Source organism: Melanaphis sacchari, unplaced genomic scaffold, assembly GCF_002803265.2.
Source record: "Melanaphis sacchari strain LSU unplaced genomic scaffold, SCAv2.0 Contig64_pilon_pilon, whole genome shotgun sequence".
Classification (NCBI taxonomy): domain Eukaryota; kingdom Metazoa; phylum Arthropoda; class Insecta; order Hemiptera; family Aphididae; genus Melanaphis; species Melanaphis sacchari.
In genome coordinates this window covers 1,672,538-1,699,649 of record NW_020271462.1, presented here as the reverse complement: position 1 = coordinate 1,699,649, position 27,112 = coordinate 1,672,538, and positions in this window count along the sequence as shown.

The following is a 27,112-nucleotide window of genomic DNA, read 5'->3' as shown; positions in this document are numbered from 1 at the left end:
TCAATTTTTCACTGAACACTCAAACTTATATTATGATATATTTTTCGTAAATGAAAGTCGTATATAGTGAATAGATTTTAACTTAATATGTACTAAGGCATACTGCTACTGAATGTGATTTATTCGTATATTGTATTAAACGCCATATTGCATCAGTAAATAAATTCATATATGCACTCTATCCAGGCATATCGTACAAAAGACGGCTTCAAAATACACGAACGTAAACCAACGCACCTCTCTCCGTAAAATAAAGTCTCTATCAATAAGTCCATTATATAATAGATTTATTATGATGTTCGAGATGACCGTAGAAATAAATAAGAACCAAACAACAATCAAAAATTACATAAAATCGACGAAACCGATAAACTATAAAAAAAAAATTCCTATTATATTTCTTGAGTAGTTAAGTTATAACATTTTAAAAATTTTTAATCTGGAATACAGAGACTGCTATATAATATACAAAATAATGATTTACAATACTTAATATTATTTATTATACCGAGTAATTAAATATTGTTATTACAGGTACACGGTACACATTAGTACAATTCTATAAAAAATAATATATACCTAGACGTATTATACAAAATTATAAAAACTATTGGTGGAATCTTACATATACCTGCAGCTAGCTGCAGGCATATTCTATTAAATACCCAATTTTTTTTTTTATATTATGCGTAGATACCTATATGGTATATGCTAGCGAACGCACACATTATATTCTACACTGCACACTGTACAATATACTATATAAGATATATAGAACGACGACGCGACGTTGGCTGAAATAAAAGGAAACCCCCTCCCCCGTGCGTTTACCCCTCAAAACGCCCCCACCACTCCTAATGTAGGTACACACAACACAAATGCTTGCACGCCACCCCATTCGGCTGGAAGAGAATACATACAACAATCGGGCGTCTGATGGGTTGTGTCTGCAATGCTCGGGCGTATGTAGTAGGGACACACACACACAAGCCCGAGTATACTTACGTGTGTGGGTGTGTGGGTGTGCGTACACGGGGGCACATAAAGACAGGCGCCAGGATCCCTCATCTGTGTGTATATGTGCACGGATATATGTATACGGAGAGCGAGAGAGACGAATGATCGAGCGGGGAAATCGATAGAGAGATTGAGAGAGACAAAGTGGTTGAGATATATAGAGGAGAGTGTAAGAAAAAAAGCGTGCGAGAGGAGAGAGAGAGAGAGAGAAAACCGCGTGCGCCCGAGTGACGAATGTGTGTGTATATACCTCGGTAGTCTCTCTGTTAAACAAACAAACGTCGGCGACGGTGGCGGCGGCGGAGAGGAAAAAAAACGCGACGAGGGGACCCCGGTGCAGAGTGGATGGAAATTTCGGGTTCGTTTATAATATGCAGTGTTTGTGTTTGTTCAACCACAATGCTCCTTTTCTACTGTTTTTTTTTTTCACTTATATATAAACATATTTTTTTTTTATCTTTTCTCTTTTTGCCATCGCCGCGCAGCACTGCTGCACTTCATACATCTATATATACACAATATATAGTACCCGCACGCTTGCATATTTCATATTAAAAATATAATATTATTATAGAGTAGAGGTACGTTTATAATATTATCAGAGTACACAGAGAACACATTACGTGTATGATTTTCACGCACTTCCCTCGTCGTCACTCATACATTATTATAATATTTATGCACTATCATCATCATTATTATAGTGTTGTGTATACCAACTTTATTCATCGTGAAATTATATAATATATATTTACAAAATGTTCAACTGTTTGCGGTAAATTCGATGTCGATCGTAATAATATTATTACTGGGATTATTATAAGAATTTTAATTTCCTAGAAAACAAGAAAAATACCTTAAATAAATACTACCTAATGCACTAATAATATGATAAAACTTTTAAAAATGTTATAAACTTAATGTTAAATTCAAATATTTAAACAAAAATCTATTTTTATTACTTAAATTTACGTAATACGACGTTATCACAGTTGATACAAACAATTCGTAAATAAAATTGCTTGTTTCGTAAAATCTGTCTGCATTGTGATCAAAATGTTGATTTTCAAACCATATACAGCCGCTGCTATATTTGTACATAGATACATATCGGTATGTTATAAATATAATATGATAAAACAAATTATGTAATGTGTAGTATTAATTTTTTCTTTATAGTGGTGTATTATATTATTAATTATTATTTTCATTCAATTTTTTTTTATTGATGAACATTTGTGTCCGTTGATATAAACACGTCAAATTATAAGTTATGTAAGTTATAACCAATCGGCAATCCTTCGAAAAAAACGTCGAGACCTATCCTTTTGACCGCAGCGTTATTCAAATAAATAATACGTTGAAAATTCATGTAGATGCGCACTTGATAGCGACCAGAGTTAATTTATATAAACTTATGTGGATGAAATATTCATAATTAATAATAATAAAAAATACGTACATAAACAACTTTCATGATTAAGAGTCTAAGGGGATCGAAAAATATATTCTATTGATAATATATGTTGTGTTTAATTTTTTTTTTTTTTGTACCGGCTATTTTAATGTATTAAAAATATTTCAATGTTCAACCTCGAGGGTGGTTTCTGGTAGCAAATGGTTGGTAATTTGGAAGTAAAAAGTAAAAAGTAAGATATTCAAAACACTTTTCAAATAATTGGAAAAAAAAAAAACTAGAATAAAATTACAGAAAAACAAGAATTTGACAAAATCGATTTTGTTATTATTATAATTCAACAATGAATAATCATAGACTATTAGTATTGTTTAAACATGATATAAGTTTCAAAGTATTTTGGTTCTTTTTGATCTATTGAAAAAAAATTGTAATTTTTATCTTTTTAAATTTATAAAATATTATTTTTTTTCTAAGTCAAAAAATTCTAAATTTTAATATAAGATTTAAGGCTCATTATATATTGTACTTAAAATAATTTATATATGTGGAAAATACAAACAGTTTTATTTATAATTGTTTGAAGTTTGAGTTTTAAAAAAATCGTCAAAATATGAAGTGTTCGAATTTGAGATCTTTTAGATTGAGTTTTTATTTTTAAACCACGTGCTAGTAAAACAACACAAACATATGTTATAGACACAGATATTTTTTAATTTATGATTAATCGTTAAATATAATTTTTATCAGTATTAAAATCAGGCCTTGAATCACTTTGACGACGCAGGACACTATGTTAAATATGTGCTTGATGTTTTTGACATTAGCCGGTCGTTTAACCATCAAAAATTGTCTAGACAGTTTCAAGACAAACATATTAACATTAATTAGTGTAAAACAAACGATATCGAAGTCATAGGTATACCTACGAGCGTTATTAATCGTGAAAGTATTCTTGTTAGTTTATCAGCATAAGACTTGCTAAAAACATTGTTTTTAAAATAAGTTTTGTAACACCAATTGACAAGAGTGCCAACATTGGATTGACCCATCGATTTTCATTTTATAATAATGTGTTAGTAATCGCTATTTATTTATAAAGTTTTGGTATCAATAATAATTGATCTAAATAAAATTCTGTGACTAATTACTACCTATCAACTATTACACGCGTCTGGTTCTTATTGGCCATCGATAAGAAATTGACATCGTAATATAATCAATTATAATAATTATATACCACATAATATTTCATGTTCACACAGTAGGTAATAAAGGATTATTTTGTGAATAAAATATACCTATTATATTGATTAAGTTAACCGCTTCAGGTAACACAAATTATCTTAAATTATATATTAAAAATAAAACGAGTAAAATAATATATTAATATCTTGCAAACATTAGCAAACATTATGAACAATAATATATGAAGCTCTCGAGTTGATTTATTTATTTGTTTTTAAAAATCAATCGTTAATTTTATCGGTTTAAAAGTGTAACAGTGGCAGTTGGTTTTTATTTGAAAAATAATAAATCATAAATAAAATAACAACATTTCATACTAGTTAGGAGATTTTTAAAATGTTATATATTAATTTAACAAATATTTTCTTTACCTTTATTAAAATAATTTAAATATTATTTCTCAGTATGCATTGCTAAGTTCTATATTAATAATATAAATACGTGTACTTAAATCATGAATATTTTTAAAATTATTTTTATCACATTATTTTCAACTCATAAGTTGAAAGTTGCACATAATTAAGTTGTAAGTTCACTTATTGTTGATTTAATAGGTGTTTACTCGTATATATTAGATAATATATGTTTATTAATAAATATTACTAAATTATTATTTTACTAAGTCCGATTGTTAACTTCTGCGATTGTACATAACACTTGTGATCCTATACGTGTACAGGGCAGACAAGGAAGAACATTCCGGTTCACATACAGTGTTTTCGTGGACGACGTTTCTAATTCGCAGTCCAATTACTTCAAACTTGTTATTAATGGTGTTTTTCTTTTTCATACGCTCCATCTATATCGGTAATTTGATTCGATCTATCAGTATTTTTTTGGCCGTACTATAACGCCTGAAAAAACCGGTTATAATGAAATCAACCATATGTTTTAAAAATGAATGTATATGGTTTCCAAAAACCTATTAAAAAAACGCCAAGAAATTATAATTCGAATTATATTACTCGACGATCACACGCGTGTACCATATTATTATCATTATTATTATTATAAACGCACCAATCATAATACTTTAATAACAATAATATAAACTAGAACAGTTAGGCACGTGCATTTCGGATGCAATTATCGTGAACTTGAAAACAGTAGATATACTTGTTTTACAACGAAATGTGTACTTATGAGGCACGAGTAATAGGTATGTATAATAATTATTATTATGATATTGAAAATTTGAATGTTGGCACGAATTCACTTTTATTTTGATTATTTTAAGCGTAACAATTAATATTTATATCACGACACTTACGTGTATATTATTAAACATAGGTGTGCTGGATGAGCAGCTGCAGACCCTGCAAAAAATTCTGCCTACTTCAAATTTTTGATTTACTTAGAATTTACAAATATTATTATTGTTTACGGGTGTAACATGTAATAAATAAAATACATTTTTTTTTAAATAATATTTCATTTTTAAATTAAATGGCTGTTATGTATATTATAGTAAAATTAGGAAGAACACTACCTGAAACACCATATGCACGTCTTTGATGTATTTTATTTTATATAGGATGGCGAGTCTTATTATAATTTCTACATGTTATAAAATAACACGTTAATCGGTCGATCCGTCGAAATCTTTATCGCGAAAGAACGATCCGTCTTATAATAAAATATGTCTAAGCGCATGACACATACATATTATTATTATATAGAAGATGAATGTTCACCGGTTACAACAGGCGCCCGTCGAGGATTGACAAGGGAGGGATATATTTTTAAGCCTCCCATTTCCTGGAAAAAAAGTGTGCGATACCAATTAAACGATTATAAAAGAAAAGATTTCAAGAAAAAGATTTTAACAGATTATTGAACGATGAAATTCGCACGCTTCAAGTGTTAATAAATCTTCTATTCCCGGTTTGTGTGTCGTCTGAAAACCACACCTAAAAATATTAAAATTTTAAACTTTTTTTTTTATGAATGCATTAATTTTTTTATCGATATACCGCATTATCGGTTTACAATAACTCTTTTTATTTGTTATTGTAATTTACTCTATTAATTATATATTTACCTATGATTAAAAAAATTTAAAAGAATGAAAATGACTTAACAAAATTATTTTATTTCGATTTGTCGTTTCCGTGTGCATAATCAAGAGTATTTCGTGTATAAATCAAAGTTGTTAAAATATCGCAAAAACAGTAATTATTCGTAAATTTCAACTTATTCCTCTGACTTTTCAATTATCAGAAAAAGACTATTATCCAAAAGTTGTTTTATAAAAAATAGTATATCTGGATCTGTAGATAAATTTGCATTATTATAAAAAAGAATTGAGTTGTTTTGGACATGTGCATACCTAAAAGGATTAAAACTCTTATTTTCACCATTTTTCAATCAAAAGTATTCAAGCTGAAATGCTTAGTTGTAGTGATATCTCTTAGTGTGAGCGCACTGCTTATACGTATACCTACTTCGATAGTAACGAATATTTCTACAATAATAGCTGCTTGTCGCCGGCTTTTCCAGTGTAGATAATATTAAATTTATACATTACACGTATGTACCTGTAACAAAAAAAAAAAAAAAAACAAACAAATTGACTGGTAGACTGAACGCCACGATTACCGTTATCGTATCGCTTTTTTTGTGCAACTTACCGCGCGGGGCTTGGACACAGAGTAAGCGGGTAATGGCCTGTACAATATATGACATTGTAGGATGAAATGCGAAACAATCAACCCTATACCGGTCTAAATCGTATGTGTGTGTATTTAAGACGTGCATTGTGCAACAATAATGCTTAACGACCGTATCAAGGTCTTAATAGACTACTACTAGCTGCTGTAGATGTCAAGATTTTGGCTCGCCGAACACCTGAAGGGTCTGTTTTTTTCTCTTTATCCCCCCTCCCTCCCACCATCCCTTTAAACCCCCTCACCACAGCTTAGTACCCGGTCCATATATTATGCGATGGATGGACCGAGCGTGTGTGTGTTATTATTATTATTATTATTATTATTTTTTTTATCCTCCCGTGGCAGCTCGGTGACTAGCTCATTGTACGAGATAAGATCCCGGATTATATTACGCGCCTTTCATCGTTTTGTAATGTTTTCTTATCGAGATCTTTCGATCTATTTTTTTTTCACCTACTTTTTTCTTCATTATTTGTTTGTTTTTTTTTTTTATATACTTATACACATACATACGCACACCCTTATCTTTTTAGCCATTGTAACGTGGAGCCTCCTGCTAAGCCACAGCGACTACGCGACGACGTAAGCTGTAACCTTATACAATAATGATGATATTATTTACTGATGTTCGTTTTTCTTTTCTTTTCTACTCCAATGTTCCTATTTATACGTAATATATATATTTGTGTGAGTAACGTGTGTGTGTATACATACATAATATACGTACGGGTATTTATATTATTTTTATTCGATTTTTCCCCATTCACACGTAAGTCGTACATAACATTGTGTGGTGTAGAATTCGCGGAACAATTTTCATATGGATATATCACATCATGCAGGATTTGCATTAAGTAATAATAAGTATTATATACATTTAAATTAAATGCTATTATATAATACGTACATAATTACTTATAAGTTTCTACATAAGTGTCTTATTACTTAAAAGATTGCTATTATACGGAGCATATTAGTAGGTACATTTTCAAATAAGATAAACTTATCCGTCGTTTTTATGATAATATTGTATAACAATGAAAAAAAAATGAATTGTTTTGAAAACTTATAGTTATCACAAAATGTCTATATGCATTAGAATTTCTTAAGGATTATCTCGGTATATTGTACTGCTAAATTTTTTATTGAAATTTTAAATTGATTTAAAATAAATTATGGGGATGAATAAATTTATCTTTCGAAATAATAAAAATTTTTTAGGATTCTGTAGTGACATTTTATTAATATACAACTGAGAGTAACAGAAATTCGATGAAAAATTACTTTTGTCAAACGATTCAAACCAAAGCAAAATAATATGCAGTCGACTTAAAAGTTTAAAATCTCACTATAATATATATAGATAGCAGTGTTATGGTGTGGGTTTCATCTTCTAAATTGTACGATGTGCTATACCTACATCAACGACATTTTTTTTTTTTAATTAATTAAATAAAAAATGTATAATTCAATTAATGTTAAGGTAAACTAGCAAATTATTATATTTTTTTATATTTGCGTGTCTGTGTTTTTTTTATATATCAACTTGACAGCTCGACGAGACCACATCTCATAAAAACCCTTTTAAATTAATTATTTTAAACGTCAGTATAATAAAAATAATATAGCTTCAGTAGTTCATTATCGATTACTTGATGTTTATTGTCTATCATTGTTGTTGTTGATTGTGTTACAAGAGAAATCACTTAAAAGTGTAGGTCACTCGAGCTCATAATATATAATAACGCTATATCAACTTACATAATTAAATTGTATTATTAACAGAGATTATGTCATTATATGGGTGTAAACAAATTGTTTTAGTAAAAACGACATTGTTTTATTATCGTAAACGTCACTGAAAATTCGTCGACAGCCTTTTAGATTTCGTATGTAATATGTATATATGTGTGCACCTTAACTAGAGACGGGGCGAGGAGGAACTATAAAAAAAAATATATATATACTATACATGCCTACGTACGAAAACAAAACTGTGATATATAACATTACGAGTATATAATATTATTATTATCATCGTTGTCGACGACCGAGGAAATAATATACGAACTGTAGGGGTGTCATCGATCTTCGGCTTTCGGGGTTTAAATAATATAATAACACTATAACAGTTAAATACCGGCGCTGCACAGGCAGTTGACAATGGGGAACGAGTGCGGCCATTCATTACGCCTACTTGAGTACATAAAAAAAAAAAATACAAATATAATACGTATATCTATAGGTGTGTGGACGAGCGAAAAGAAAAAATTTCAAAAATAATATAATACCCCTCACGAGTGGAACACTTATCGATAATGCGTATATGCCACGGATAAAAAAAAAAAAAAACATCTTAGCGTATTGAGTTCAAAGGGACTACAGATTCTATTATATTATCGCGTCGAGTGTAATTTATTATATGTATATACGTGCTCCGTTAAGTAGAAACACTTGACTCGCGCGCGCGTTTTTTTGGATGGCAGTCCGCGGGGGTGTCGCAAACGTATAATAATAATAATAATAATAATAATAGTAGTAATAATATAATAATATAATAGGGGAGTTGCATATTATGTTCAGCGCCCGACACGTCTTATTCCGGCCGACGTCTCATATTATACATTGTTATGTAATTGTATACACGATACGATTGATATGACACGCGTAATTTGTGCATATTGCCAAATATGCTTTACTGCAAGTATCTACATTCTACCTATATATTATCCAGGGACTATATCAGATGAGGATCAGTGGGTATCGATGACTCATTGAGAAGTTAAAAAAATGTACCGTGGATACAATATATGATAATATTTAATAAATATTTTAAACACTAAGTAAAACACTTCTTTTCCCAACATTTCTTTAAATTTTATATATTATATTTTAATATATACTTATACTCGTATACGTATATTATATACATAAATCTAGTAGTTGTGAGGTGTTAACTATCTTCAGCATAAATTCAGCTATATTATACCTGTATTTCATTTTTTTTTCTTCAAAATATACGTATTATAACTTATAAGGTACTGAATCCGAAAGTTAGAAAACAGTTTGCTTTTTTTTTGAATTGGATGCAGGATATTATGACAAAAACTAATAAAAAATGGTGTTTTTTTAAATTGTAGTAGCCTTAATAAAAATATCAAAAACTACCGTTTTAGTTTTTTATTTTGAAATTAATTATAGACGTGTTTTTTTTTTAATGTTGTATAATAATGGGATAATCAAATTTAGGTTATCTGTATTTATCTATTAAACTTTGGGGAGGAGGGAGAGATATTTATATGTTCAAATTATTTATGTAAAAAATATCTTAAAAACTAGTTATATAAAAAAAAATTAATTTGTAGTTTTTATTAAAAACACTTTATACCGATTGCGCCTAAAACAAAGTTTTTGTTTAAGGTCAGTGTACCAATTGCGCTTGTATTAAAATTTTTCTACGTTTAGATATGAAAATATTGTTGTTTAATCTAATCTCATCAACATCAACATAAACAATCTACACACTAAAATCCTTGGAAATTAAAAACTGATTTATTGATAAATTGATGGCTAGTTTAAGTAACTGGTTATAATATATTTTATAACTGTATCGGGTATTTTATAAAACATTATTATTACGCATATTTGATCGTGCAAGTATGAATTTGAGGGATAGACGAAAACGAGTTTTCATTATCGTCGGATATTTATCAGTCTAATTGTTTCATTTTACACAATATATTGTATCATATAGGATAATACATTGATGATAACCAATACTTATATCTTGTTTAGTATTAGTTTGAGTGATTTGATATTACAATGTAAATTGTTTTCAGCACGTTTTTAATGAAAAGATAAACCGTTGTTATTCCTTAATTAAGTTTCACAAATGTACTAAATCAAAAAATAGAATTAAGTGGTGGTGTACATTTAAATTGTGTCCTTCAGTATTTTTAAAATTTAATTTAAATTACAACCACGAAGCAAGTGTAAATATTTACAGACAAGTTGTTACAAATCTGGCAAAATTATTAGGAAAGGATTTTTAATACCAATGTGCTATTTTATTGTAAAAATTTTAAATGTGAATTATAATTTAACTGGTTTAACTTTAATTTTGAATAATTAACTGTCGAAAAGTATAACTTGTCAATTATTAAAAAAATAAATATTTATTTGCAATATATTAAGTATTAATACTCGCAAAAAATCGATTAATGTGTTCATTTATATAATATCATATAATTGTAACTAACTAATAAGTTTTCCTTAGGTATTTTCAAATGTTTTGAGCTCAATTGGTCTATCGACCTTAAAATATTTAGAGCACAATTGGTATATAAAATAATAATTTTAAGCACGATTGGTAAACTCTCGATATTTGCTGTATACCTCACAACAGTTTTATATTATTTAAATATGATGTATAGTATACGTGTAATTAGAGAACTACATCTATTAATATTATTATTATAATAATATGTACCATTGTTCAATTAAAAAATAATAGGTACCTACCTATAATACACGTATATTATAATTTACCTGACGATTTGTGTTTATTTGTTTGGAATACAATGATACCTACTTCGCTTTACAGAATATAAGAGCATAGATCATTATTTTTATTTACACATTGTATTTATATGTATATATTTCTTGAAACCGAATTCAAATTTTCGACGTCACATATATGATTTACGTCAATTCTTTGCAAAATATTACACCTGTCAAGTGTTCGGAGTGTGAAAACTATATTTTTTTAGTATAAGTTATATTTTGACACCACTTTAACAGTAAATATTTCAGAACGAAATATATACGTATATGTATATATTATAGGTTATTAAAAAATACTATATACCTAACGGTATTAAGATTTATTTCAAAACGATTTCAAACTTCGTGATTTTATTTTTAAACAGCGAAACCCATCTCAAGCAATATAATTAAGCATTTCGTTTATTTAAAATATATTTATACCTATATGTGTTTGTAATTATGACTTTTTGTTTATACATCGCAACCGTGTACAATAGTGAGTATTTTAATGGTACTAAAAACATAAAAAAAATACTCAATTTTCAAATAGAATTGGTAAGTATACACGATTAATAAGTATTAAGGTATACATTGATTAAATTTAACTAATATTGCACTGTGTATATATGCCGTACATAGAAACGCATATTAGATATGTAATTATGTAGGCATTTAAATAATTTGTGTACAGCGCGATTATATGCATACATTTATTATATATTTACATAGAATATTTATTGTGTAAAAAAAAACATTAGAGAAATTTATTGTATTTAAGGTGTCATTATATAATGTAAACGTTTACTGCCGGTACACTAGGTTAACATGGGTAATAAATTACCAACACGGTTTTCTAGGCACAGAAATAATACCTACACACGCGCTCGTATAATAATAATATAATATAGGTACGTGTAAACGTTTGTTTTATCATAATTTAATGTTATATACCTATAGTCGGTATACTGCCAACGTGATAGTGGACTATAGTCGGCATATAGAATAACACGCTGTAAACAACCAAACTAAATTATGTATTACAGATATCATATATACCGCACCTACCTATATTATAATGAAAAATTGAGGTAACGGCGATTGAAATGTTTTTCGCTGCAGGCCAACTACATATCACTACGTTATTATAAGATGAATTACACGTCTTTCGTATATGGTATATCGACACCTATAATATACACGTGTACTTATGGCTAATAGGCGGCATTTAGGGGGTGACATGGAGGTGCGATTGCCCTCCGGTATTATTATTAATTTTTTTTTCTCTCGTCAACAGAAAACGGGATGCAAGGTAGCAACAATAATTTTATCGTCTATACGAATGCATACCTATATAGTCAATCGCAATTTTGTTTTATCAAAATTATCAAAATTATTTTGTATTCTTGTTTTTAAAATATTTAATTTCTGCATCCTTTAGCTAGTATGTTTGCAAAGTGCACTACAGTAAAATCCAGATTTAACCATTCTGAGGTTCTATGCTCTAAGAATTTTCGGCAAGATCCCCTTGAAAAAATAAAAAAAAGAATATGCTTAAGAGGTCAATTAATTAATATTTCAATTATATTATAATATATAAACAAAATAAATAATAATATAGGATTACCCGAATATATTACAATTTCTTTTTGGCTTTTGCATTTGAAATTTTTTTAATTGTTTCATCGTGTTTGATTATCAACTAGTCGTCATTTTTAGATAATAATATCATTAGTCTTTGTAAATAGGTAATTATTTCGTTTACAATCTTTACAGAAGCTGAAAGAATAACAATTATGGTGATTTTTTTTCCAATAGGTTTTAAATTTAATACTTATTTTGCTACTATAAAATAGCCTGCGGTAAAATCTGAAATCCTTATACCATAGTAATATTTACCAAATTTGTTTTGTTTTGAGGCATAAATTACCTTTTAGTAGTCTAGCACAAATTAAAGAGTGGTAGTAGAGGGTCAAATATGAACTTTTTTTTAACCACTTATGATTTTACCACTTATTTTTTATATAGCAGATAGATGAAGTGAAGTTTTGAGGCTCAGTAGATATGCCTCATTTTTCCCCTCCCTCGATCCAGCTTAACTTCAAAATAATTAAACATCTTAACACAAAACGCGTTTGATGAACATAATAGTATACAGATACAAACAGACGGGAGTGAAGGATCGTATCACATAACAGGATTACACTTGGGTAATTATTACTATTTTACCTAGTTAAAACATCTCCTGGGAAATCAGTAATAATGTAAACTGAATATTCTAGTTGGTTATTTCAAGGTGCCCGTCGTATAAATAGGACATAATATTTATTTTAATGTTATTACACCGTGTCATCGCTCATCGGATACTTGATCCAGCGAGGAAACCACAAGAATTCGTCGTCAAATGCTTCATAATACACATAGTAATATATTATGGATGAATCTATATGAATATATAATATAGCTGTTACACTAGGTAACAGGAAGTGTGCTATTGTGACCCGGTGCGCACTGTACCTAACACAAGCCGGTTCTGATACTTCTGAAGACTGTCGTTTCTTAATATTCGATGTCTGAACCGCTAAAAGTATACACATTTATTATGATATTTTAACGTATACTTACTTAGAATCGAACAAATTTAATAAGATGTTTTATATTCTAAATATACGTATTTATAACAGGTCAATTCATTTTATTATACACATACAAAATTTAACATTTAACCCAATAGTAGTTAAAATTGTTTATAACTGTACATATAATAATATCTATATTACTATAAAAAATAATGATTGGAAAAAATGGTTTAAAATAGTATTTAGGCAAAACTGCTTTATGATTAATCCAATGATCAATCAAACTTTAATAAGTTTCTATTGTTAAAAAATCTAATTGTTGTATTCACTCATTACATTATTATTATAGATGTTTATAAATTCAATGAACGTGTCGCATACGATGTTTAAAGATTTTTTGCCCAACATGCTGATGTTTTAAGTCCCTAGAGGCTAGAATCATTAGATTTTGAATTTCTATAGAAATTAAACTATATTAGAAATATATTTGCAAAATATGATAAATAGACCTAAAGGGTATTCCCCGCCTTAAAAGAACATAACACATGTGCAATGTCGTATAGCTAATAAATTACTCAGTTCGGTCATTAAGCGAGAATTTCTAAGTTATTATGGTTAATCGTTTTCACATTGCTTTTTGTTCGACGATTTCAAAGACTCTTAAGACCCGTGTAATATGAAAACGCCATCAATGATACAATGACCAAGACCAATCAGGAGGAATATTGTTCGAGTATAGTGCTAAAATGTCAAATATAAAATATCGTCATCTACAAAAAGGCTTATCGGTTCATTCAAAAAACAAAAATATACGCAGCACAAACTCCGCCCGGGTACACCGCCTGTTTAATTTCTTTATATCGGTCTCAGCAGGTGGTTCTTGTGCTCCGCCGACCGACTACAGTCCTTCTCGGGAGCGGTCCGTTTCGCTCTAAAAATATAATTTTAGCATCCGTGTCAGCGTTCTTATACATAAATCATTTTGTATGATTTTTCCTTTTAGGTTTTAGTAAGTGACAGTCACGGCCGTGTATCAATATAGTTCGCGAGATGCTCTGACAAGCATAATATTGATCGGAAATGAAATGGTATCCAAGCGTGCACCGTTTCGTAAAAATTACGACGACTTTGGTTTTTGTTTCCACTAAATTAATTTTTTTTTTTAAACTATCATTTAAGATTTGAGAACCACTAGTCATAAATAAAATGTTATAAAGTTGAAGAGTTGTTATGTTTGAACGTACTAGTCTCAGAAACTACTATACTAATTCTAATAAAAGTTGTTGTAACAAATAGATTTTGAGACTTGAATGATGTTTAAATTATTTTTTCAATCTCTATAGGTTGGAATAAGATGGTTCATTAATTTTTGGTATAAAATAATATTTAATTTAATATTGTTTTTCAAAATGTACTACAAAATTCACTGTATTTATGTTTATAGTAACTAGTTTATAAAATTTTAAAATACTCAACCGATTTTGACGAAAGTTCAGAGATTTTTCAGGGATCTCAAGAATATGTAGAGAGTTGTCTAAACCACGTTAAATAATAAACTTTGTTCTATATCTAATCCTCTACAGTCAAATTATCCATTTCAATCGAACTAGTTCACGGAGCGAGGTACATCAATACGAATGTCGAATAGGTACCTACATTTTATTACTTTGTTTTTTTTTTTTAATTGATGAACAATATTACAGTTGACTGATTTATTTGAAGACAATTTACCAAATCATCATTTTCAAACGACCAATTTAATGATACACCAACGTACAATTGCTAGATTTATTCAATTACAGTAACCTAATCGAATTGACGTATTACACTAAACCACTAACCACTAAAACAATAATAATAAAATGTGGTAATAAAAAAGTACAAGTACTTGTTATAGATTATTCGATAAATTTCGTATTCAAACAATTACTGAATAGTTGGCAGAAACGTGGGTTTATAAACTTAATGGAATGAAATACATAAAAAATAATAAATTACGTGAAATAATATATTTTCGCAGTCATTTTAGATTATTTATTCTAGTAATATAATAATTTATAATAATAGAAAAAAAATTTTAATTATTTTTATCATGAAATAATTACCACTGCTTTTAAATATTTTTCATAACAATAGTTATCAATTGAATATAAATTTTTGTTATGCTATTTTAACTTAAAAACAATAGTTTATACTTATCATCGTTTTATGCATCCATTCATGTACCTACAGAATAATAGGATGTAAGTAGTTAAGTCTAATATACGGAATGCGTCAAGCATTTCATGTTCATCGTTGAACCCAAATATTATATTTTTATCCCTAGAATCCAGTAAAACGATCGTTCCAGTGTCGTCGAAGCAGCAGTTGTAGGTATTGTATATTATTTGAAAGTTGATAATTAGATGTTCTGCTTGGTTCATAATCTACACGATATTTTAGGCAATATATTCAATGTCTATATATGTATCTATCCAAAGGCTCTGGATTCAACCTTAAGCATCAAGCAACGATACAATCGTAAATTAAATTTAAAAAAAAAAAAAATCATAACGATTATTACCTATATATTGTTACATAATATATTATTTATATATATATATATATTTATCATCTAGATTTAACGTATTAACAGTGCAAGAACGCAAATGTATTGTAACTAATGTGGCCAATGCAGCTGAAGTTTTTTTAAAACGAATAAAAAATATTTATATATATATATTATGAAACAATAAATCGCGGACGAACCGACAATAATAATATAATAAAAATTGTAAACGGCCAAGTCGAGATGACGTCTTTTGTGTCTTTTGTTGTCCTATACTAACTAACATAATAATATTATTCATTGTATTGTACAAGACGTTTTCGCGAAATACAAGCACAATGCGCGCGCGAGCGGATAGATGTTCCGCCGACGTTATTATTATTATTATTATATTAACAGGCGGCGGGAATACTCGCAAAACTCGCGGGCCCCTCGTGTACGCGCGTTTATGTGTATATTCTATACGTATATATTATTATTATTATAATATATTATATACGCGGGGCGTGACGCTATTATTTCGGGCGCCTTTTTTTCCTCATTCTTTCTGTGCACGTCTACTAATGCGTCTAATACAATAATAGTAATAATATATATATATATATATATACACACACAACTGCACCGTTGAGACTGGGTCGGAATCTTCCGATTTATCCTCGACCATATTATATTATTATATAATATATACCTGTAGAGTAGCACGCCACGCCGTCAAGGGGTTAGAGATGACAGTTTCTCGGCATCGCTATTGTGCGCCTCCGTTTACCTATACCTATAATATATTATTATATTATATACGAAGCCTCCACCGAATTGCCGCAGTATACCTAAATCACACGTAGGTACAATATTCATACCTATATTTATATACTGATTATATATATATATATATAAATATAAACTCGTCATCGATACGGTGGAATGCGCACACGATATATATATATATATATGAATCATTTATCAATACATCATACAGCACTGGGTGATCAAACAAATTTACTCATTCCTCAATCTTTTCCCACTATTTAATTGTACCCGCTTATTCGAATTTAGACTTTTGAAATTGTTATAAGTATACGTACATAGGTTTAACTTAAAGATCATATCTTAAAACAAGTACTAGAATATTTTATACGACTACTCGAATCGGTAGTTCTTAAGCTTTTTTTCAACACGATACCCTAATCTAAATCAAAATAAATTGCAATATACTTCAATTATTAAGACCAATAAGAATATTATGAATACCATTAAAATTTAAATTAAATTAAAAATTAGTGACATACATTATCACCACTTTGGTACTATATGTGCTTGCTGGTACATTAACATCCCGCGAAATAAGCCGTCAAAAATCACGGAATCTAAAGCATCCTTCTGTGGTAATATAAAATTCTTTTATTTTCAAATGAGAACTACATTATAAAAGCGATCATATTTTTAAACATTTTGGTGAATGGTGCATATACATTATTTAAATCGATATTCCATTCTAACAAGTTGCATCTCAATTATTAAACTTTAAATTTGTGTAGGTACTAAAATTTGTATTATAGACCTCATAATAATAGTATTATAAAAAATATAAAGTTAGTTTATTATAATGGTTTTTTTAGTGTACTTACTATATTATTATACTTAGAAATTTTTAAAAATTATAAAATTTTAATTATTACGGAGTTTTCAAATCATTATAGAACCGAAATTATTTATATTAACTGTTATTATTGATTATTTCATAATGTATAGAATTATCAATTATTTAGTTTATTTAACTTAGAAATTACTAGTTCATAAATTGATTTAAATTTTCAAAAAAAAAAAAAATCATTTTAATAGTTACCACATTCATCAATAAATTTCAACGTATATTTATAAAATAAAATATCAACATTTATTGCTTACACTAGTGTTCTAAAGTTACCATATTTACGATTATCGTCAAGGAATGTCTTTCGTTCTTTACTTTAATTTCTTATATTTTATATGTCACAGTTTAACCTAGTTTCTCTATTGATACATAATTTGTTTTTAGTCTACTAAGACTTTCTGACTAAGGACTTAAATTTTAAATTTTGTTATACATTGTATAAATATTTTCTTAACCTAGTTTAAAATTCTTATGATATTTATGTACTGTAGCTGTTGGCTGTTCTTTAATTTAATAATTTATATATATCCGACTAATGCAAAATAAAACAGTTTACAAAAAAAGTGCTTCTTTAGAAGATATTTTTCTTTATTATTCCAAAATAAATTCAGCACGTGTAAAATATTTATAAGACGGGAATAAAAAAAATATTATATTAACAGTGTGTTGACATAGGCAAACTATTAAAAATAATAATACTAAAGGAAAAATACATTAAAGACTTAAAACGTGTAAAAAAAATGGAAAGTGAAATTATCAAAATTGCAAAATTTGTTACATAAACTGGTCAAAGTATTTAAAAATATGACTGTTAAGTTACTTGAAAATTCCAAAAATTAAAATTACTAATAACATTACCACTTATTATAATATATCTTATTTATAATAAAAATGAATAGATCGGAGTGATCGTACTCTCGGTGAAATTCACTGTATACGATGACAATGAAACCTAACCTAGCGTTTTTAAAACCTCCCGTGGATAAATAATACTAATAATGAGTGACCCCACTTCGGACCACAGATACGAGTTTGACGATTTATGCTACGACAATCGTGGATTTTGACGGACAATCCGAGACATCTGCTGTGCGAGGATGTGAGCACACGAAAGGATTGGCCCGTACGTATAATATTATAATACAACGTAGGTACACACAGGTAAATATACAGCGGTTTCGATTGACTATAGTATCGTTTTATTATTGTATTTTAATACTCGTCTTACAATAATTACGATAATATATCACACATACGAATCGAGTTAACAAACGCGTATAAAGGCTTAGAAAAACAAACGGACAACCAGCTCAAGTGAAATACATGTATATCTATTCAATTTTATAACTGTTCGGTAAGTGTTAGGTGAGTACCAATATAATCAACCGAGCCGATTAATGAGACAACACATTTTCATTTCGTGGTCCGCTAATAAAATAGGTACTTGTCAAAAGAGTGACGTACACACCATAAAATCCTGAATAGTGAAATGTAAAAAAAAAGCAAATATTGTTTGATTTTTTAATGTTTTATGAACTTTTATGACTATTACAAGCTCAATCTATAGTTAATGGCATGAATGAAGTCCTTGATTTTTAATAGTAAAATTTGATATTTCGTTTAAATAAGTTATACAAGTAGGTACAATATTATTTTTAAGGAACGTTTATCATACGCTGCAGAGAAGGAAATTATTATTATCTACTAAAATTCTGAATTTTACATAGTCATTTTATCAACATGTTTATACGTGATGTACAGACTAATATTATGAAAATATTTAAAATACAGGAAATTAACCATAGCGCTGTAAAGCAGGTGTCGGGTGTACTTCGTTATTTAGTAAATCATTGTGATGTATATTATGTTAAATTTTATATCAATTATGATTCATTGCATCAAAAAAAATTTTAAACGAAAGTACTTATGTCATCATAATAACATTTATGTTATTATCAGTAGATATATGGTTGGTATTATAAAATATAAATAGGCTTTAAATGGATCTCAATATTTTTCAGATATCATTGTTTATATACTTAAATATGTTAATTTAGGCGAAAATTTCAAGTCCCCACGAATAATATTCTTGAAAATATTCTTTAAAATAATTATATTCATTATTTTTCGCTAATATTTTGTCTAAATTTATACTTTTTAAATTTATTTAAATAATTGTGCTTGTTTATTTTTTAGAATGGATCAGTATCAATTACGAGGATCTTTTTACTAAATTGTCTAGGTTATAATGAAACAAGCGATTGACTACGTTTCAATAATTTTAAATGTTAATTTCGCTATTTTGTCCTATAACCTTTCTTGTATATAGGTATGTAGTTGTAGAATATAATTGCGATGAAGAGTTACAGTTAATCATAAGCTAATAATATAATTTACAATATGTATTAGGTTTATATTTTATTATTTATAAACTAAAAAACTAAATGTCTACAATATTATTACATCATTAAAGTAATTAAAACTTAAAAGCTCTCGTCTATTTTGCTATTATAATGTTTTTGGAAATACATTTTGTTTGGTTGTTATAGATTTTAATTTAGTATGTTAGGTAACAAAACAACTAATAATTTCATATGTTGTAGTAGTCGATACAAGATATTATTTTTTAAACAAGGTTATACAAATATTCACTCGATTAACAATTAATTAAACGTACTTAATACTTCTTTATCGCTGTAGATTTGTAATTTATGTACGTAATGTGTGTGCCTACCTCTTTACTACAACTGCACGTAATTTGAATCACGATTTTCAATCATACGGATTTTAGGTTTTAATGGTTATTGGTTTGTTTATTAACAAATAAGTGACTTCTCGCCGAGCATTACTACCACATTTTATTTTATTTTTTTTAAATATTATACGATTTAGTTGGTAATTTGATCAGAATTTGTTTCTTTGGAAAAATCAGTCCGTTGGAACGATTTCACACAAATATTTTATGTACACGAATCGCCTCAAGGATAAAATACTGAAAACAAATTTTAAACCTGTTACGCAATTATATAAGTAATTCAAGTAGAAATCACATACAAAAAAAGTTTATAATAATTATACATGGTTTTAATGTATTATATATTATAAATTATTATTATTATAAATGAGATATGGTAAGTTCTGTCCCTGGTATCCAGGATATACTAATAATAAAGTAATACAATGAAACCTCTTAACACTGGATATTCTGGTCGTTTACATTTTTTCCTCTATTTAGAAGTGTCCAATAGCGGAAAACCACTGTATATAATAATACAATAGTATATGTTATATAGGTAGTTATTAAATATATTATAACTATTGAATATTTGGTTTTTCATAACTAAGAAATATTTTTAGTTTTCAGATAAATATTTTTGAATGTTATTATTGAGTTTATATTGTTATATTAGACTTTTATACATATCCAAAGTTACTACTGAAACTAGAAATTATTATTTTAATTATACTATTATATTATAGTGATATCAAGTATTGAATTTATTATAATTTTTTGTATTTATAATGTTATAAGTACCTACTTAATCAACAGACTACCTATACTTTACTACACAAACATTTACAAATCATCAAAAGTCATCAGATAAAAACGGTAATAACTAGTTAAAAATTTTCAACAAATATAAACACCTACATTTTGGTTTCACAATTTAAAATCATTTATAAATCGAGGTTATCATTTTTTAACAAAACAATAATTTTGTAAAACTATAATTTATCTAAAAGCAACTAGTTTAAAATATTTAAAAAATATAAATTTTAAATAGGACACCATAGAGAAATTAAAATATGTCCGATATTAAAGGATATCCATAAACAAAGGTTTCTGTATTTAGCCAAAAGAAACCGGGCCAAAATATTATTGAAGGTTCAAGAAATTTACGGTTTAGTCAAGTATTAGAATAAAAACAAATATATGTTGATCGAAACAAAAAATAAAAATGAAAATACAGTGACCTACGTATTGTGTATATATTGAACAAATACTAGTTCTACCTATACAGAATGATTCACCAAGTTTGGTTAGTAAATATTATAAAACTATGAAAATTTATAATTTATTAAAATAATTGAAGGTTAAGTCCAAGATAATTTTTAGAAAAATTATCCGGTAAATAATTTAAAATAAAAAAAAAAAAAAGATTTTGTTTTTAAAACTTAAGTTTGTATTGTCAGAAGACACTCTTTAACAGGACACTGTACCCGCATTTTTTTGTCTCTATTGTAAAAGCGCGTGACATAGAAAATCTACACTCAGCAATTCACGTATAGTTTCGTTAGCTTTAATATTAGAATGAATCGATCAATTTAAAATGAAACATAATAGTAAGAACTTTATCTGTGTTGGTATGTAATTTTTTTACGATAATTAAATTTTTTATCGAGTTTAACAAATATAAAGTAGTGTAGTTTGAAAATTATCGTAACTCCTTTAACTATTACATTTCATAATAGGTCGCGATTTACTTTAACATTGAAACTAACGAAGCTAAACATGAACTACTGAGAGTAGATTTACTGTTTTACGCCCTTATAAGACGAAAACCACAGATGCGGGCGTAACATCCACTATAGCTAGTCCGAAAAATCTCAATTATTTAAAAAAATCGTATTTAAGTATATTTATAGATGCTAAAAATTGGAATTTAAATCAATTCATTATTAAAGAAAAAATATGAGGTAAGTATGCCTGATAATCACTCTGTGTTTAATTATATTACAATTTATACAATATTTAGCAAACAGAACAGATGACTCATCGGTATATACTGAGTATATATTCGATTAATACATATTCAAAACCGAAACAGTATTATTATCATTATTTATATAGTTATTAAAAATTATTATTAATGTCGCACGCGTATTGAAAGTTAGACTTTTGTTTACGATTTTTGTATCTATAATAGTCTGTAAATTCATATTATGTTTATCCCGTGTTCTACACGCGCACAGGCGTATATTAAACTATAGATGTATATAGCTGTGTATACTTGACGATTTGATAGTATAATATATATATATATATATATATATATATATGTGTGTACATAAAACAATACGCACAATGAAACCTCCGGTTGATAAAATAAATAAATAAAACAGATAAATGAAAAAAAAATCCAAAGGTGAACGGCAAGTACATATTATACATAACTGTGCCACTTCACGGGTATCTTCGGTGTGCGGGATATCGATTTCAGTTATATACACCGAGAACAACATGCGTACACGCGTATGCGATATATGTATATACAATCATGTACAAAAATATGTGTATGTATAGATATGTTTATAACTATATAGTATATGTACAATGTACATTTATATAACACATACACACGCACACACACACACATGTGTATATATACATATATATATACTTATATATGTAAGTATGTAAGTATGTATTGTGTGTGTGACGTGTACGTGAATTCGACCGTGCGTACCTATTACATTTTTTACGTTTGATTTTTTGAACAAATAACAAAGTATCCGGTTGACTTGCAGGACTGATGCGTATTTTTATGTAACTAGTAGATGATGTTAAAATCTAGAGGCCACAGTGACACTTGTACTTATGTATATATATATAAATAGTATACTTGAGGGAAACGATCTCATATATATATATATTTATATAATATATGTATAGAAGATAATATAGCCGTCATGAGACGACTACGAGTAACGTCGCCATCCAGTCTGCTGAGGACAAAAATGTAATTAGAGATTTGTTAGTGCTGCTGTTGTTTCTGCTGCTACAAAGAAACAAGAAATATCGACATAGCAAACAAACCACCGGTTCGTTTATAATATATAATGCTTATAATATCGCATGATGAATCATTGTATACAATTATTATTATATTATACTACACGATGTATGTGTACGACCTATATTATAAAGTCTCTTACAGAAACGACGACTGCATTCTGATTTTATTCTATAAAGTTATAACGGAAGGTATTATAATACTTTCTACGCTATGTGCAACGATCTCAGGGGCGTACACACAAGGGAAGCGTGGGAGTCAGATCTACCGGTAGCAATTTTTTTTCATTAGTATTCTAGGAGAGTCAAAACCATTCTAGAAACTATTTCAATAAATTAAAAAAATAATGTGTTTTAAGCAATGTGATTAAAAAAAAATTGCAACAACAATTTTTGACATCCACGAGAATAATTTCTAACAATTAATTGAAAAAGTCTTGAAGGAATGTCAAAAAAAAAAAAAAAATTGTTACGTACTCTAATCTCAAAAAGTCAGCAAAATTATGTATTTTTCAGAAAAAGTTTAAAAATACAATATTGAAGTTATTCATTTTCATTAAAAATTTAGTTATTTCACTATACCTAGATAATATAATATATTTTACTTATTATAATATTATATCTTACACATAAAAATAATATACACGAATTTGATACAGTAAAAGCTAAAAAGTTAAAATACTAAGGAATATATTGTTTAATGTTCTGTGTGTAGGATGTAGGCAGTAAGTCATCACCGACCTCGTCATTACCTGTTAATATGATTGTTAGTCAAACACGATAGTGGCAATCGTAATAGCTAATACGTGATATTAAGAGACTGTCTCAAGAGCCACCGTGAAACGTCAATAATAATACAATTTATTATTATAGACGTTATGACAATGTCCACAATGTCACACTAGCGAACGTGCATGATGGTTGTTTAAATTGATTTTAAGGGACTTGAATCTTACTTAAAATAATTATTTTTATAAACATTCATTTTTAAACTAACGCATTTTTTGTTCTTTTTTGGGTCATTATGCATTGCATATTCGTCTTTTAAAATATCTTATTTTTTCGTACACAATAATAGGTTAGATTTTTGTCCACTGATCGACCTCTATATTATAGAAAACTTATGTGTATGCTAACTGGACGATTTATTATGTTTGTAAATTGTCACGTAGACGTTCTCGCAGACGTGCCTGTACAGTAGTACTTATCGATAGTAATTTATAACTAATAACATCGTTTTATTTATCAAGAATATTTTATGACTTAATGTTAATTATATAAGTAGGTACTCGCACATTGCAGTAGGTGGAACGTACACATATTTCATCACTTTGTATTTAATATTTAATCCATAGCAGGAATACGACTTGTTTTGTACTAATCCTAGACTTCTAGCGATTATCGTTTTTTTTTTTTTTTTTTTTTTTTTTTATTGTAAGTCATCGCTAGACAGTTCATCGCACAACTTGCTTAAGTACCTACAACGTACAGTTGACATACGTATAAACGTGTTTGAAATATTAGATTACATATCGCAATTATAATATATAAAAGTTTATTTGTGTTTTTTTACAGAATATGTTAACACTAGGTATTTAATTTTATTATAGTCTGTAAATAATTAAAGTAAATATTTTGGTATTTATTTGGTTGTATTTTTGGTAAAATGTTAAGCCACCTGTTGATAAAAAAAAAAAAATTAAGAACTTTTTAAGAACTTAAAGTAATTTATTTATTTATTATACCTACCTATTATTGCATTGTGTGGTTGTGAAATGATATTTTAAGCTAATTAACAGCTTAAAGTCAGTGTGGAATTACTTCTATTGTTATTTGCAACACACAATATAATATATACTCAGTATTCAATTGTTTCCAAACGAATAAATAAAGTACAAACATTTCCGACCGTTTGAGTTAACATTTGAAATTAAAGCGTTACTTATAAAATTAAAAAAAAAAAAGAACATGATGTACGCGCGTGCGTGTGGCACATCTAATAACATTTCTTATCGAAATCATTTTGAAAATGATTATAGCAATATCGGCATCATATATAAATATTAGCGTTTTAAACGTCGATATCACACGCTTATAATATTAAGTATGACAGGGAATTTTAATTTCATTCCTTTGATATAAATAAATAACGACGATTTGTCGGTGGTACGACGAATGGTATCCGAGACGCTTAGGTGGGGTGTTTTTGATTGAAACGATGGCATGGGAACAAACTACAAAGGTACGTACATTGTTGTAGTGGGGTGAGGATTTGGGTTAACGCATGAGTTTGAAGCATCACTTTGTAGGTCTATTTTCTCGGGTGGAGGAGATTCGTCGCAGATTGTTTCTCGGCACCCTTTGAAATGTCGGTGAGCAGTAACCCACCGTATAATGATGATTATTACCGCGGGTGCGCTGTACGTCACTCAATGGGATCGAATTGATATCTTATGCGTTGGACCAAACCCCACGAGAGCGAGTATAAGTCGTGTGACCCTATATCGAGATTGACACCTATCCAGGGCACTTGTGGCGTCAAAGAGGTCCCCGTAGTTAATTTTTCCGCGTGGTTTCTTGTGTTCGATATAGATTTCGATTAGATTTTTATTATTACGCTGCTTACAATTTTTAAAATTTAGGAAGTTAGGCACTGACCTATTAAAATAAGATAGTCGAAGAACAATCATTGATAATGGCCCACTCTATGTCTTACATGATTGACAATAATTCTATAGATTGAAAAATCGCAAACTACGCGATTTATCGAAATACCGAAGATGTACACATATTAAATGTATTACATTATATATTATCCAGATCGATTTATCAGAAAACCAAGAGAATGATGAAACGAAATTCATTTTATATAAGTATATAGGTATACCACGAAAAATGCGCATGCCATAAGACACATTATTATTATAATAAATTATTTGTTTCGTCTTATACCGCTGTTTAGTGAAACAAATTGGAGGTGTAAAAGCTTTCACCAGACTATCGTTTTTGTTTCGATAGAGATGAAATAATTTTGTGCGGAAATCTTGTGAGAATAATAATCATCATATTGTGCGGTGAATCTTGTAATTTGTATATATATATTTATATAGATACTATAATTAACTAGGTACGATATATGATTTTTTCGTAAATTATTTGAAACGTTTTGAACCATAGCGATTTAACATATAATTACATGCGACGATCTTTAAAGCGTGCTCAAACTGATTGATCCGGTTGGTGGTAAACGATGAGTACATAGATACCTATATTATATATATGAGTATTAATATTATTATTTTGACTTCGTAAATGATAGTGAATGATATGTATGAGCGTAGTATTTCTTATCAAGAGAAAGAATATCGTAGTAAAGGGTTGTCAGGGAAACATTCTCCCCTTAACCCCTCGAAAAAAACTGTTTCCAGCTATTACTTTGAGATGAGGCAGCTATCTTTGAAATTAATCTTCATACAAAAATCTTAGATATGATTAAATTAAACCATATTGTAATAAATTAATTCTGGCACTTAAAAATTGTATTATCAGATTTGAATGTTTGACTAATTTAAGTTTTTAAGATTAGAAACCTTGTATGCGTGTTGCATATAGTATAGTCGGTATTATAACATAATAAACCAATA